This window comes from Hemicordylus capensis, chromosome 5 (genome assembly GCF_027244095.1).
Source record: "Hemicordylus capensis ecotype Gifberg chromosome 5, rHemCap1.1.pri, whole genome shotgun sequence".
Taxonomy (NCBI): Eukaryota; Metazoa; Chordata; class Lepidosauria; order Squamata; family Cordylidae; genus Hemicordylus; species Hemicordylus capensis.
In genome coordinates, this window is record NC_069661.1 from 96790774 (window position 1) to 96806808 (window position 16035).

The 16035-nt window shown below is 45.8% G+C and overlaps 1 long non-coding RNA gene across 2 annotated transcripts; it reads left to right on the forward strand.

Annotated features, from left to right (window-relative positions):
- Nucleotides 1-4643: 4643 nt before the first annotated feature.
- On the forward strand, nucleotides 4644-9714 carry LOC128328386 (uncharacterized). Of its 2 annotated transcripts, none has more exons than XR_008309176.1 (3): nucleotides 4644-5097; nucleotides 5261-6612; nucleotides 7992-9714. It is a non-coding gene; the product is annotated as an uncharacterized LOC128328386 (long non-coding RNA). The 2 variants fall into 2 exon arrangements; XR_008309175.1 differs by having other exon boundaries at nucleotides 5261-6177.
- Nucleotides 9715-16035: the final 6321 nt, after the last annotated feature.

Consider the following 16035-nt stretch of genomic DNA (forward strand, 5'->3'; position numbering starts at 1 on the left):
ACAAGTGGCTGAGGGGCCCTGGGGCTGGGCAGGTGGGCAATGGGGTGGGGGTGGCAGGAACTGGTGTGGTGCCCCCACCTCAGTGGCGCCTAGGGCACGTGCCCTGCCTGCCCCCCCCCAGCTCCGCCTATGTCCGCATTCTCAGCTATCAGAGTGGTGTCATCAGTGTAGCACAGGTTATTGATGTTTCTTCCTCCTACTTTAAAGCCACACTCATCTTCTTCCAATCCAGCTTCTCTCAGTATATGTTCAGCACATAAATTGAACAAAGAAGGAGAAAGTATACAGTCTTGTCTTACTGGAAGACATTGAAGTGGTGGATAGCTTCTGCTTTTTAGGATCGACCATCAACAGTAAAAGATCCAGCAGCCAAGAAATATGCAAGAAACCAGCACTTGGTAGGGTTGCAATGAAGGCCTTGGAAAGGATATTTAGATGCCATGATGTGTCTACACCAACAAAGGTTAGAATCATTCAGACAATTGTTTTCCCCTTGACACTCTATGGATGTGAAAACAGGACTTTGAAGAAGCAAGATAGAAAAAGCATTGATGCTTTTGAACTTTGGTGCTGGAGAGGACTTTTGAGGATACCATGGACAGCTAGGAAAACAAACAAATGGATCATAGAACGAATCCATCCAGAATTTTCACTCAAGGCACAAATGACCAGGCTCAAACTATCATACTTCGGACACATTATGGGAAGACCCAGCTCTCTTGAGAAGTCCATAATGCCGGGGAAAGTTGAAGGAAAGAGAAGAAGAGGACAGCCAGCAGCATGGTGGATGGACTCGATTATGACAGCAATGAATGCACAACTGAGAGACCTTAAAGGCCAAGTTGAAGACATCATCCTGGAAAGAATCTATCTATGTGGTTGCTAAGAGTCGACACCGACTTGATAGCACTTAATCAATCAATCAATCAATCAGTCAGTCAATCAATACCTTTCCTAAAGGAGCCAGTGTGGTGTAGTGGTTAGAGTGCTGGTATAGTGGTTAGAGTGCTGGACTAGGCCCGAGTTCAAATCCCCATTCAGCCATGATACTTGCTGGGTGACTCTGGACCATTCACCTCTCTCTGAACCTAACCTACTTCACAGGGTTGTTGTGAGGAGAAACTTAAGTATGTAGTACATCACTCTGGGCTCCTTGGAGGAAGAGCGGGATATAAAATGTAAATAATAATAATAATAATAATAATAATAATAATAAATAAAACTAATCCCAAGGCAGTTTATAAGAATTAATACAATAAAATCCCATAAAATCACATTAAAATATTAAAAATTAATTAAAACCATTAAAAAACCATAAAAACAGTAAAAACAGTAATAAATACAAAACAAGAGCAGTTGGAAGAAGAGAAGCATCCCATAAGGGCCATGCCTGAACAAATAAAAACATTTTCAGTAGTTTTTTAAAAGCAGCCACAGATGCCAGAGAACAGACACCCACTGGGAGTAGGAGTGTGCCCGAACCGGTTCGGAGGCCATGCTGGAGGCCACCGAACCAGTTGGGTTCCGAGCCAGTCCGGCGGCTCGGCACGGAGGGGGGTTGTAGCTTTAAGGGGGGGTACACGTGTGACGTGTACGGAGCACGCGCGTGGCGGCAACAAGTGTGCACGCGCGCCGGAACAGGTGCATGCGTGTAGCGTACTTAAACACTGGAAGGCTAAGCCCCGTCGTTAGCCTTCCAGTGTTTAAGTACGCTACACGCATGCACCTGTTCCGGCGCACGTGCACACTTGTTGCCGCCACGCGCGCGCTCCGTACACGTCACACGTGTACCCCCCCTTAAAGCTACAACCCCCCTCCGTGCCGAGCCGCCGGACTGGCTCGGAACCCGACTGGTTCTGTGGCCTCCAGCATGGCCTCCGAACCGGTTCGGGCACACTCCTACTCCCAGTGGGTGTCTGTTCTCTGGCATCTGTGGCTGCTTTTAAAAAACTACTGAAAATGTTTTTATTTGTTCAGGCATGGCCCTTATGGGAATGCTGCCGCCCCAGAAACTTTTTTTAAAAATCACAGCGCTGGAGGGGGAAGAGCGGCGGGGGGGAGTACTACCCCCCCGCCCTTAAAGCTACAACCCCCCCCCCCGTGCCCATCCGGACCGGTTCGGAGGCATGCACATCTCTAACTGGGAGAGCATTCCAGAACCTTGGGGTAACAACAGAGAAGGCTCTATCACACACACACGGCAATAAAACCTCACTCACTGTCAATACACAGAGCAATGCCCCCTCTGATGACCTTGCTGGGTGTGCAGAAACCCTTGGGAACAGGCAGTCCTTCAGACATCAGGCCTATGGGACGAAAAGGCATCTGGGAACCAGGATTCGGAAGTTTGGCAGGACATGGAGAGAGACATTCAAGGGTTGGATGGCACAGAGTAAACTATTAAGATTCAATAGGTATGTTAGCAAATGCCAGTCAGAGAATATAATTGACCAGAGACTCTCAGTCCTTTTAGCCCGGCAGCCAACTCTCACAAAATTTATCTGTTTGTGACCATTTTGGAGTTTTATAGAAGCAAGTTCCAGACAACTGCAGCCTTACTAGTCCCAAATGTCTCACAAACTCACCAGAATAATGAGGTTGGTTTCTAATTCATGGGAATTGAAACACAATCTGTTTTTAGTCATACCACAGACATGGTTTTGCACCACAATAAGGTTAGTCAGTGCAGATTATACAGTTTGCTGCAGATTACATATACATGTGGCAAATTTCTCTCCAGTGTTTGGTAGAGCATTACTGATGATGGATCTACCATGGTGTAAGGTATAATTTGGCAAATGATTGCCTGTATTGATCCAGACTGCCTTTCAAGTGGAATGTATATATCAACAATGCCATGGGTCACAATCAACAATGTCATGGGCAACAATGCCACTCTTACACCATTTTCAGCCATCTGAAAATGGACTGGTTCTGCTATTTCATCTGCTGGCCCCAGCACATATGGTAAGACCATGCATGCACCATGAGTGTACATGTACTTTCCTCCCTCCTGGTATGCCAGGGCACCTTTCACTAATTGCATTGGTGGGTATTAAACTAGTATTTCTTGTGTATGTAGAGGAACTCTTTGGACACACATTGCATCATAGCGTGATGGCGAGGGAGGGCATATGCACTCATGCCATGTCTTCATCTTTATCATATGTAGGCAGCTGGCAAGATATCATCCAAACTGGTCCTAGGTTTGTCTCTGTCTTCCAACAATAAGCTTAATTTTAAAGATGTGCATTAAGGACCTGCACATATTGTTGGTTAGCATTTTTTATGAAAGCATATTCTGCTTAGCAATAATTACCTGGATGGTAATTATTTGGAGCAAAATTATCTGTGAGGTTGGAAGAGGGAGAATGTAATGTGCAGCCAAACTGCACATTACATACAGATGCATTTAATAGCCTTTTTCTAACAGGAGAAACCATTTCAGGAGGAAACAATTGGGAGTAAGGGGTGGTTAGGGAGAGGGTTTTTAGCCCTCTTCCTGCTCAAAATAATCCCTAATCCACTTCAATTTATGGAGTGGGTGGATTCTGTCTTGATCAGACAGTGGAACTCCCATCTGTGGTTGTACCAACCCTTCTAAGCCAAACCTATGAAAATAATGCAATACAGTATGGTTGGAACTCAATATTTTATGAAACCAAAACATAGAATCAATCAGCTTGATTTCTCCACATATAACAGTAATCTTGCTGCTATTACTTCATTGTAAACCAAAATTATGTCTGATATAATTTAATAAGGAAATTTCAGTCCTCCTCAGCACACATGGCAGTATTCACTCACTCTCTCTCACACACACTTCTTCTTGCTCTTGGCCTGGTCCTGTAGTCCAGTGTCTGGAAACATTCAAATTGCTTTTATGACTCCTTGACTGACCACCATATTAGCAGGCCATATTTTAGGAATTGTGAATGTCAGAAAGAAAAAGCATTTGATTTAATATGGTTTTTGAGGTGAGGTTTTTTGTTTCATTATAAAAAGAAACATCTTCTGTGTATCCAGCTAAAATATTTGGTGGGGGTGGGGGAGGAATGTTCCTTTTCATATAAAAGTATGAGAGCTAATTTATTTCTTTAGTGAGTTTAGACCCTGCATTAATATATAAACCTATAAAAGAACACTAAAAATTACCAAAAAATTACTATAAAAGCCAGTTACTAATCTCTCTGAGGGAGTTTCAAAACTGTGGGACCAGTATCAAAAAGTCCTTAATGCCTTCCAGTTTATGCCACTGGTGGACTCTTTCGGCTGGCTCCTTGCCTTGAATAAAAGCTTGACTCACAGAAATTGAGCAAATGAACTCTTTCCAAGCATAAACAAATGGGGAAATCATCATTTTAATATCTGTGTGCAGTGGTGCACCTAGATAATATTAGTACCCAGACTGCTCCCGCACGAGCCCCCCCCCCACTTGCCACAAGGCCCACCCTCCATTTGGGGGGGGGGTGTCTTTCCTATCTCATATGTATTTCACCAATAAATCAACTTAGTATTTAAATTGTACCACAATCTCTATGTGTGTTCTTTAAATAGCTACAACAACTAAACTCAGCACTCTGTAACTGGAATGGATAGCTTCTTTTGTTGGCGCTTTGCTAAATAATCACAAATCCCAACAGGGCAGGTGTGGGCTGGTGGCCTGAGGCCCCCCTGGACCCTTGGAGGCCCCTCTCCCAACCTTGGAGGCCACGGACTGAGGGCCCAAGGTCCGGGGGTAAGAACGCCTCTGTCTGTGTGCCAGGCTTCTGCTAAAGTCACAGGAGCAGGATAGTTAAAGACTTGACAACCCTGCCTACTTGTTTCCTATGCCCACCACTGGGCCCTAGGAGACCTCTCATACTTGTATGGATTCAAAAAGTGGCAGTTGCTGCTCTGGATCCCAGAGCTGGGGGTGTTTACCTGGTCGCCATGGCTCTGAGGTTCTGACAGATTGTGATGGAGGCTAGAGGTTCTGCTGCTGCTCAGGACTCAGCCACTGGCAGAAAGGCTTTCAGGTCTCTCCTGCTGGTCGTGCCAACCTTTCTCTCTCATTTGATTCTGATTGAACATTGATCAGCAAAGAAGGGATTCAGCGTAAGTGTTCGCCACCGTGCCTCAAATAATTGGGGGGGGGGGATAGAACATTGGTAGTTGAATTTTGGTCATTGTAGAGATTTTAGGAACTGAATCCATCTTAGTCCCTTTGGGATGACCCAGGTGGGCACTAACTCTTTTGTCTTTTGTGCCCTGGACACAGGTGAATTTGTGCTCTCCTCTCCAGTACATAGAAAAGGATGATTCTCTACATTTTCCTGTGGTTTCTCTCTGGTGTGATATTCTACCGGATTATTAGTTGGCATTTTCAAGAAACATGGCACTTTACAGGGTTTCACACATCAAAAAGACAGTTCCCTGCCCTCATGGAGCTTCCAGTCTAAATCCTGACAGTGTCGAAGACAAAAAGGGAAGGCAAAGTGAACTAAGCAGTGAGCTAAGGAAGACACTGATGTGAGGGAAAGAGGGTAGCCAAGATTGGAAACAGAGAAAGCCCCTCTCAGACGCAAAGGAGGGGACATGGCAGCACCTCTGAACAGGTGTCACTGTCTGCTGCTGAGTCAAACCATTGGTCCAATCAGTTCTTTATGGTCTACTCAGACAACCACTCTCCAAGGCCTAAAACAAAGGCGCTGAGAGAGTTTTCTTAACAGAGATTCTGAGGATTCATCTTGAGAACTAGTATGAGCTCTGTCTCTGAGCTACAGCACATGCACACCCCTCAGCTACAAAGCTATGGCCCAGGAGAAAAGAGGGAACTTTGGTAGGTGCTGCTTGTCACTCCAAGGGTGAGAGAAGCTGCACCTCCCAAATCTTACAAATGATAAGAAAGGCACAGGAAGCTTCATGAGACGGGAAGCCGGCGCTCACCTGCCACCGCCACCAGATTGAGCCCTGTGCCCGGCTGGGCAGGAAGAAAAAAACAAAGACGTGGGGTACAGATTTTTCCTTCCCCTTCCCCATTTCAGTTTTTTGTTTGGGGAAATCCGGCACTGTCGATTCTTCTCCACCTGCTGATTGATTCCTGGGGCGGGAGTTGAAAGCCTTGGTGAGGGAGGGGGCATTTGGAGGAGGAGGAGGAAGCGGAGAAAGGAAACCTTCTGGACAGGAACAGCAGAGGTAAAGACATCTTTTTATTTAATGTTTTTATTTGGTGAGTATGGAATATTTAAGGAGTAGGGGAGCACGCACACACACACACACACACTACCGCCCCACCACATGCACACACAGACTCGCATTCACACACCGAGATACCATCTGCAGTGTCAATGTGGTGCCTACATCACCCTGTACTTTCTGGTAGTGAGATTTAAATGTTAGTTCTGATGCTGTGTGGAAAAAATACGTGGGAGGGTTGTTGCCTTCACATCCTACCTGGAGACATTTGGCTGTCCACTGTTGGAAACAGGGTGTTCGGCAAGATGCATTTTTGAGCATGGTTCTTCTTGTGCACTCATACAATTGTCTTTTATCTTCTTTCTCGTCTCAATGTCTTAAGGCCACAGGAATGTGCTGCTGACAATTAGCACCAAATGGTTTCTTCTTTCAGTGGTAAGGGATTTCAGTGGTAAGGGATTTCTTTCAGTGTACATGGAAAGCCTGTGCAGGGGCAGGAGCAGTTCCCATTTTCACCCACAGTAAACAGAATGTGCAACAACACATCCAGACTCAGAAGGTGCAGGTCTGTGTTTGTGTGTGTTGGTGGGAGGGATTTTGGTACGTAGGATGGGATGAAATTCAGGGCTCAGCTACATATTACTCCTGAAAACAGAGGTGAATGCAGGTTTGGTTTTGGAAACCACTACCCCATTGTTGACTGTTTCAATTACTATTTTTATTGTTTTAAATAAGTAACAGTTAAATTATTGCTGGGTGCAGCTTCCACCTCCCAGTGGCCATTTTGTTTAATCATATACTCCATAACATGGTGCTGCTATAGCATAGATTTTGCTAAAGTAATGCTACCATAATGGCAGCCCTTTAAAAAAAAAATTCATGATGATAGTGACACACTGCAGGTCATTTGATAAAACAAAATGGCCTCAGGAAATGATGGTATGCCTGGAAGCTCCAGTCCAGACTGAACAGCTAAAGTAAGAGAACAGTATTTTGTGTGTGTCGCACAGCTTCATTTTTGAAAAGCTTCAGGCAGTGTTAGGTCCCCAGCCTGGCCAGGAACCCATCTCTCTGCCTTTAAAAGGAGGGAAAGGTGCCAGGCCTGTAGCCAGCTGGTGGCATGGTGTGTACCTGCCACACCAAAAAATTATCTTCCCCCCGCAACCTCACTGACTTTTCTCACTGAACATTTCATAACCTACCTCCCCTGACTTCTGCAATCCCCCACCCCTAAATTTTGAGGCTGGTTACAGGCCTGGAAGGCACTCTTGGGCACCACTGCAAACACGGTGCTAGCTGTAATGTACTTGCAAATGGGGCATTTGCAAACCATTTGCAAACACAACCATGCCCCTTGGGCATCTGACATCAGACACAGGGGCGTGGCTGGAATGCCAGGTGTGTCCCCTGGACATGGTGGTCTGGGTTCTTTGAGGGAGGGAAACCTGCGCAATGGTGGTTTTGCCAGGGGACAGAGATCTCTCAGAAGAACATGCCCTTAAGAAAAGGGGTTAAAGCATTAAGCAGACCAAACATTAAGCAGACTTAATTAAGCATTAAGTCACCAAACATCGGAGGGGTGTGTGTGTGTGTGTGTGTGCTGATCCAGTGTGGGAATGGAGTGTGTGATAGGGAGGGTTAACACTTCCCCCTCTCTGTGCTTTCTGTAACTGGGACATTCGGTCCAGTTCCTGCATTAAGCCCACCTGTTAATGAGTGATTAACAATAAATGTATTTTTTTAAGCCTCTGAAGCCTTGTAAAGATTAAGCTGAGTGCCAGAGCACCCATTTCTCTTTTTGCTTTAATTCACAGAGTTATTTCATCCAAGGCCAAGACTCCCTGCATCAGCATTGAGAATGAGGAGTTGGAAGAAGAATATACCTCTGGTTCACTAAACAGCGGGGAAATGCTTGACTAACAAGCAGAAAGTTGCCAGTTCGAATCCCTGCTGGTACTATATTGGGCAGCAGAGATATAGGGAGATGCTGAAAGGCATCATCTCATACTGCATGGGAGGAGGCAGTGGTAAACCCCTCCTACCAAAGAAAACCGCAGGGCTCTGTGGGCACCGCCAGGAGTCAAAATTGAATTGATGGCACACTTTACCTTTTACTTTTATTAAGATATTCTTTTCTCAGATGAAGGGCAACTTCATGACCCTAGAACTGGAGCACCTTCCCTAAGAGCTGGCGGGGCGGGGGAGGTTGTGGGCTTTTTAGTTTAGCAAAAAGAAGCCTGCAGGGGAATATTAACATTTCTTAACTCTGAGGACTATGGAGGGATTTTTTCTACATCTCTCACTGCACTCTGGACTGAAGTCCAGAGCAGTTGATTGGCATTTGATATAGGGCAAAGAAAAGTTATGTGGTGGGGTTTTTTTTAACCCATGTATGGAATTCACTGCCACCAGATATGGTGATAGGCCACTAACTTAAAAAAAAAATTATTAGACATATTCATGGAGGATATGCCAATTGAAGGCGATTAGCCATGATAGTCTTGGAATTTCCAAATCCCGAATGCACTCAGGTGTTGGGAACAGATAACAGGGAAGAATGGTTTTCTTCAAGCCTAGCTTATGGGCTTCCTGGAGGCATCTAGTTGTCCACTGCTGGAAACAGGCTGATGGACTATGCATACAATTCATCTGATTCTCCTCTCAGTGTCCAGAAGTCGCAGAGCTGGCTCATGAACAAGCTGCTGAACACTTATACAGTGGAGGAGTCATCCTCTGAAGATGGCTGTGTAATGTGTATTGAGCACATACACATTATGATTACATATGCCCTATGAGTTATGCTCACATGATGTGCTTTAGCTGTTTTCCTGTTTTTCTTCTGCCCTATTTTGAAGTCCTGCTAATGTTTGTCGCATCAGCATATATTAACTTCCCCACTAAGGTAGCCTCTGACCCACAAACATCTGTGCTAATTTATGGATTAATATAGAAATTGGGCAACAAAACATGTAACACAGTCTTAGATGCTCAGGATGGGAGGAATCCTAGAATTTTTCAGGAGCCCTGGGAGGTCAAAGCAAGTACCAGGACACTCATTTTTCTCTTTTCTTATTTCCAGTGGACAAGATGTGGGACTGGTGGTAACCAACACCCAGTTTGACAAGGTACTCTGTTCTCAGCTGAAGTGCCACAGAAGTGGTTGAGGGATTGGTGCATCTTCTGGAGGAGGCCTGGGGGAGGTGTTTAATTTAGCAACAAGAAGCCTGCAGGGGACAGTAGCAATTATTCTGGATAATTGGAGGGTGTTTTTGTTGGGATGTATGTGTATATACATTATCTTTGTTCTTGCCCCTGATGTAAGTATATCTGCGTATAGGCTTGGGGTAGAATTTAGGATGTTCATGTCAATCATCAGTTCTGTAGACTGATTGGTTAGTTTGTATTTCTTACTGGACACTTGAGACTGTTATTTTTCTGTTAAGATGATCTTTCACTCAGAGTAGGACTATTTATAAGTTTTCAATAGTTAAGTAATAAACCTTAATAACTTTGTTTAATAAACTTTAACAAACCTCAGTTTCCGCTGTTACACTCCACTACAGCTTTTCTCCTTTTCTCTTTACACTGGTCAGGCTTTTATAACAGTCAGGAGCCTTTTCTCTTTTTTCGTTCTATATAACTAGTATAAACTGGGGTAGGTTTCCCTATGTAGATCTTCCACGCCAGAACAAACCAAAAGACTCCCACCTTATCCACAATGTCTTCACCAGAAGGCGATGCTGGCTTGATGGCACTTGTTATCCTCACAGGTAGGGACTTGAAGGAATTGCCTTCTTCCCTTGCCTTTGTCCATGGCGGTCAGTTGCTGCACCTCAGCCCTCAGCTTCAGCTGTTGCTTTTGGGAACCCTGAGCTAAAGAGAGCATCCCCCAGGCCCAGATTTGAGTACAAGTGCTCATGGTGTCCTGGCCCATAATAATCTCCCAGATCAGGTTGTGAGGCTCTTCTCCTCAGCCAAGAACAACAAAGAGGATCATAGACATCATCCAGGCTGTGAAGCACACCAGCATGGTGGAAAGTAAGGTTCCCCTCCTGGTAGGCTTTGTAAATAAGATCATCACCAGCCTGCCGAGCACCATTGAGGGATCCAGGACTAGAGAGAGGATCTAACTCCTAAATAAGCCATGACATTTGGGGAAGCTGGAGGAGAAAGGGTCTTCTTCTCTTCCCCAGGAAAGCAGGATATGTCTATTTGTCCCATTTTCTACACAAATGGTTTGAGGACCATATCTGATATGTTGGAGTGACTCTGGCACTATGACCCCTTCCCCCAGCTTCACATGAGAAACACCAGAGAAGTGCTGCTGCTCATATTATCCTGATTATTAGCATGGACAATAATTAGCATTATTGTCCTCACACCAAGAGACAATCCTGTCCTTACAAAGGAGAGCTGGTCTTGTGGTAGCAAGCATGACTTGTCTCCTTAGCTAAGTAGGGTCCGACCTGGTTGCAGATGAATGGGAGACTTAATGAGTGAGCACTGTAAGATATTCCCCTCAGGGGATGGAGCTGCTCTGGGAAGAGCAGATGGTTCCAAGTTCCCTCCCTGACTTCTCCAAGATAGGGCTGAGAGAGATTCCTGTCTGCAGCCTTGGAGAAGCCTCTGCTAGTCTGTGAAGACAATACTGAGCTAGATAGACCAATGGTCTTACTCAGTTTATGGCAGCTTCCTATGTTCCTATGACACTTGAGACCATATCAATGGTCTCAAGTGCAGTGGCTCTTGACTGAGAGCATCATTCTGCTATTATCTCTTCCCTCTCATGCCATTTGCAAATGGGTGTGAGTTCTGAAGGAAATGGGTGTGAGTTCTGAAGGAAAACAATGACCAAGCTACTCTCTAGACCCAGAAAGTCTCTGTTACTGCTTCCTCCAGGTGCCCCATTCTGTAAATGGGAGCTCCCACCCAAGACCTCTGCATCATCACAGTGTTAAAGACCAGGCCTGACTTCTACACCAAATATGCTCATTAGCTAGTATACAAAATCAGGTCTGGCCCACAATGTCATCAAGTTCTTTATATGGTGACCCATGTTGGATCTGGGCGCAAGGAAGAAAGGAGATCAAACTAGTCCTCAAAGAGGTTCAATGGGCTTTATTGAACATAAAGGCTTAACAACAACCTAGCAAAGTAGAATTGCTAACAGTATTAAAACAGAACATCTAGCCAATACCAATATCCCACCCAGTGTGCCTAACTAAATTTATGTGTGTGTAATTAAATCTTCCTAGAGTCTAGTACAGTTTAGATACAGGCGGAAAAAGAAAAGGGGGGGGAGGCTGCGGGTTGATAAGGTTTTGGGGGAGATCAGAGATTAGTAGAAGGGAAAAGGGGAAGGGAGCAGGAGAAGGGGAAAAGATGAAGGGAATTCCCAAAGTTTGTAGCATATTACCAGGATCCGAGGCTGGAGGCTGGAGAGAATCACTTCAGTTGAAGGAGTGAGGCACTGGCAGAGACAGGAGCTGTGCAGTTGCTTCAGATCAGGCAGCTAGGGCAGCGGAACTCAGGCATTGCTGTAGTTTCTGTTCATGAACAGAGTTCCTGCTTAGCCCCGCAGCTTTAGCAGCAAACTCTGGGAAAGTGTGTGAGCAAAATGCCCGTAGGCACAGAACTGCCCTCTCTGTCTCAAAGCCCCAATCTTTATAGGGTTTTTTTCTTTGATCCTTGAATAGATCTGTTCAAAAATCTCCTCTTTTCCTGTATGTCCAAACAGGTGTCAACTTCCCCCTCCTGAACAAAATCTTAATTATCCAGGATATCAGCTAGTCCAGAGATATCTTTGGATTTCATCTCTGTAAACTGCGTGCGCTCAGGAAGGGAGGGGTGGGGAAATCTGCATCTTAAGATGCTGCAAATTACATCTTGGCAGTCTGGTCCCCAGAAGGTGTGAAAATTCAGGGTTAGTACATGGAATTTGTGGAATTGGTCCTATTTGGTGTCAGTCATTTCATTATGTACCTTTATCCAGTGTTTTGCTTGTAATTGAAAACAAGAGAATATTTAGAGGAACATACATGTGTGTGAGACTTGTAGCATTAGTGAGGTGAGAATTAAAGTCTACAAGCATCATCTCTGTATCCATTTGGCTGGGTGAACTTCCATGGAGACAATACAGTTAATTGCTGACAAGGATTTAACACTGACTTCTTGTAACAGAAAAGGAAGGGAATCAACTCCCTGGCCCCTTTCACAGACACTTGGTAGCCAGTTGCAATTTAGCATATGGATTGCTCCATTGTTCCCTTGTATATCCCATTTTAACAACACAATGCCAGGTTCCTCCTTGCTCCTCACAGAGCAGGGAACAGCATGCCAGAATCTAGGTTTGACTTCATTTCTTGATATAAAACGAAATCAGATACAGGCCTGTATTCCGGGCCTATATTTCACCATACTTCTGAGTTGGTACCTCTGGTTATGATGGGTTATGACCGTCCACAACAACAGGGCTCACTTGTTCACCCATTCTGCTACTGACAGTGTGTGACCTCATGAGGATACTCCATGTCTTGGTGATAGTGGCCTTTCTTATAAACTACTACAAGTATTTGCTGGGAAACAACTCAGATTGTCCAGAAACTGCTGTAGTGGGTGGCACTGGTAATCTTAGAGAAGACTGGTTAGGAAATCTTGTGCTCCTATCACAACTGCCACAAGGGAGTGGCCATCTTCTTTTTTCTTCTACATTATATCCTGCACTTCCTCCAAGGAGCCCAGAGCAATGTACATAGTTATGTTTATCCTCACAACAGCCCTGTGAGGTAGTTTAGGCTGAGCGATACATGACAGGCCCAGAGTCACCCAATGAGTTTCATGGCTGAATGGCGATCTTTGTGAGGTAAAAGGACTGAGAGGATCCAGTGGTTCAGATCCCTCCTGCTCTCCCTGGACCTCCCACATTAGTCAGCAAGGGTTTCTTGTATGTTGCAGGGCCTTCCTCCAAACACTGTCCTCCAAAGTGTCCAGGCTGACGGAACATCTCATTTTTGTCTTTAGCCTGGAAGAGAGCTGGTCTTGTGGCAGCAAGCATGACTTGTCCCCTTAGCTAAGCAGGGTCTGCCCTGGTTGCATCTGAATGGAAGACTTGATGTGTGAGCACTGTAAGATATCCCCCTTAGGGGATGGAGCCACTCTGGGAAGAGCAGAAGGTTCCAAGTTCCCTCCCTGGCATCTCCAAGATAAAGCTGAGAGAGATTCCTGCCTGCAACCTCGGAGAAGCCGCTGCCAGTCTGTGTAGATGATACTGATCTAGATGGACTTATGGTCTGACTCAGTATATGGCAGCTTCCTATGTGCCTGTGAAGAAAATCCAAAGGAGCTTTCCCTCAAGTGGTGACCTTTTTGGTTGAGATGAGAAATACACTTACCAATATGGGGATCACTTAGAGGAGATTTTGGCCCCAGGCATAACTGGTATTCTACTCTTTTGATCTCTTTTAGCTACTAGTGAACAATGAACGTATTTCCTCACTGGAGAACACCTTGAAGCGCCTAGTGGCTTGGTTGGTCAACCCCAACCAGACCATCTGCCACCCAAGCAAAAAGGGCCTTCTCAATCTTACACTTCTTAATCTTCTTAAAGGTCTTACATCTTTAAGGAGGTGAGTGACACAACCCCCAGAACACCTGGGCTTCAAATCAGCCAGGGAAATCCAAAGCACAAAGACTCCTCTGTATGGGAAACCCTGCCTGAGGCTGGTGCTCTCGTGCATCCAAACGTGTGATGGGGAGTTCCCCACCTTTGTGGATTCAGCCTCTGGACTTCCTTGCCACAGGATAAAGGATCCTGCTGGGAAGACACAGCTTGCATTTCTCAGTGGCAGCCATAGATTATTGATACTATTTAATTTCACCTTCTTTCTCTTTCTACCATTGGGATGTACTGAGTGCTCTTCTCCCCAAGGCAGTAAAGCAACATCAAACCAAAGACAGGCCTCTGGTCTGTGTTTAACAAGAGGGGGATTAGTATGTGTTTGAAAGAACAGAAAGGTTCAATTTGTCATCATCTGTATCTTGAGATAATGGAAAGGAGCCCTGTGTCATCGTCTGGATCATCTGCAGCATCACCACCATCATGAAAGTAAAGAGCAGACCATCACAATCCTTACTGTGGTGCTCATGAATGTGGAGGATGAGGAGATAGCACAGGGGACCCAGCTGTCCCTGCCCCATAAAAGGTGTCTTGACTTAACTAGACCAACTGCCCAGTTCCAGACCCCAGAAGTCACGTTGTTCTACCTCCTTCCGCTTTCTCTTCCAAGAAAGCATCTGAGAGCCTTCTTTCCTGGGACAGGGCCCTAGCCCCTGTTTTTCCACTTTCCCTCTTAAAGCAATGGGTCTGGCTTTCAAACAATCCTCCAATCAGCTATATTTCAGGCAATGACAACCTGGAGCACTTGGCAGAAGTCCTCCAATGGCACCTGGAGGGCAGCCTTCTGGTGATGGCCACCTACAACCTAGGGATGTGCATAAAACCGGTTCTCCCGGTTCGGTTTGGATCCAAACCGGGTCCGAACCGGGCCGGGGTGGTTCGGTTTTGGTTTTGCCGAACCACCCCCGGTCTGGTTCAGATCCGAACTGGTTCGGATCTGAACCGAACCAGTTCAGATCTCAAAAAATAGCTGGTTTGAAAGGGGACCTTGTGTTCTACCTGCCACCCAAATTTCAAGTCGATTGGACCTTCCTCTGATTTTTTACCATTTTTTAAAAAATTTAAAATTTTGCCCATACCTCCCTATGTGGAGCACTTAGGGGCAAAAAGCTGGGGTGGGTGGTAGCCACCCATGGGTGTCCTCCACCCCAACAATCCCAAGGCAATTGGTTGCTCCCAGTATTATTGGTGAATTTTTGAAAAAAAAATTTCCCATTGGCTAGAATGGGGTTTTTGGGCTGCCCCAGACCCGCCTCTGTGGGGCGGCAGCACCCCCAAAGTGGGTCCGGGGCCATGGCAAAAATGGCCTCAGTCCCTCCCAGCAATCTCCAGAGAGATAGGAGTGATGGTTTTTTTTTAATTAAGATTTTCTAAGGCATTAAATAATATCTAATTGGAAAGAATAGAATGTGTGTCACTGGGTGAAAGGTAAAAGCCACATAGAGAGACAGTTATTTAATGCCTTAGGAAATCCTAATAAAAAAACCATCACTCCTATCTCTCCGGGGATTGCCGTGAGGGACTGAGGCCATTTTTGCCATGGCCCCGGACCCACTTTGGGGGTGCTGCCACCCCACAGAGGCGGGTACACGGGGCTGCCCCAAATCCCCATTCTAACCAATGGGATTTTTTTTTAATCTTCAAGAAACCCACCAACAATGCTAGGGGCACCCATCAATTGCCACCCCAGCTTCTTTGCCCCTCTCTCTCTGGGCGCCCTACACGTAACACCCAGTCAGTCCACATTAATACCTATCTACCACCTACCCAAGCAACTAAGATGACACTCAGAGAGACAACACCAACTCCCTGATCTAACAAAAAGGCCACTGCTGCTGCTGCTGCTGCTGCCTGCCAGCAGTGGAGCAGCACACTAAGCACACACACAGAGAAGAAGCAGGAGGCGGAGCAGAGCAGCAGACCTGCTGCTATGCATGATGGGTGATGTGATGATGCCCAAAGAAGCCACCGCCTCACTCAGTGCCTGCCACTGAGGCCTGACAGACAGAAGCCAAGCCAGCCAACCTGCTCTGCTCTGCTGCTCCTTCTCCCCATGGATGATGCACACACACCCCACATCTGGCCTGGCCAGAGGCCGGCCAGCAACAACAACAACAACAACTACTACTACTACTAGTACTACTATTACTACTACCCCCACAACCAGTGTTGCTATGCTACGC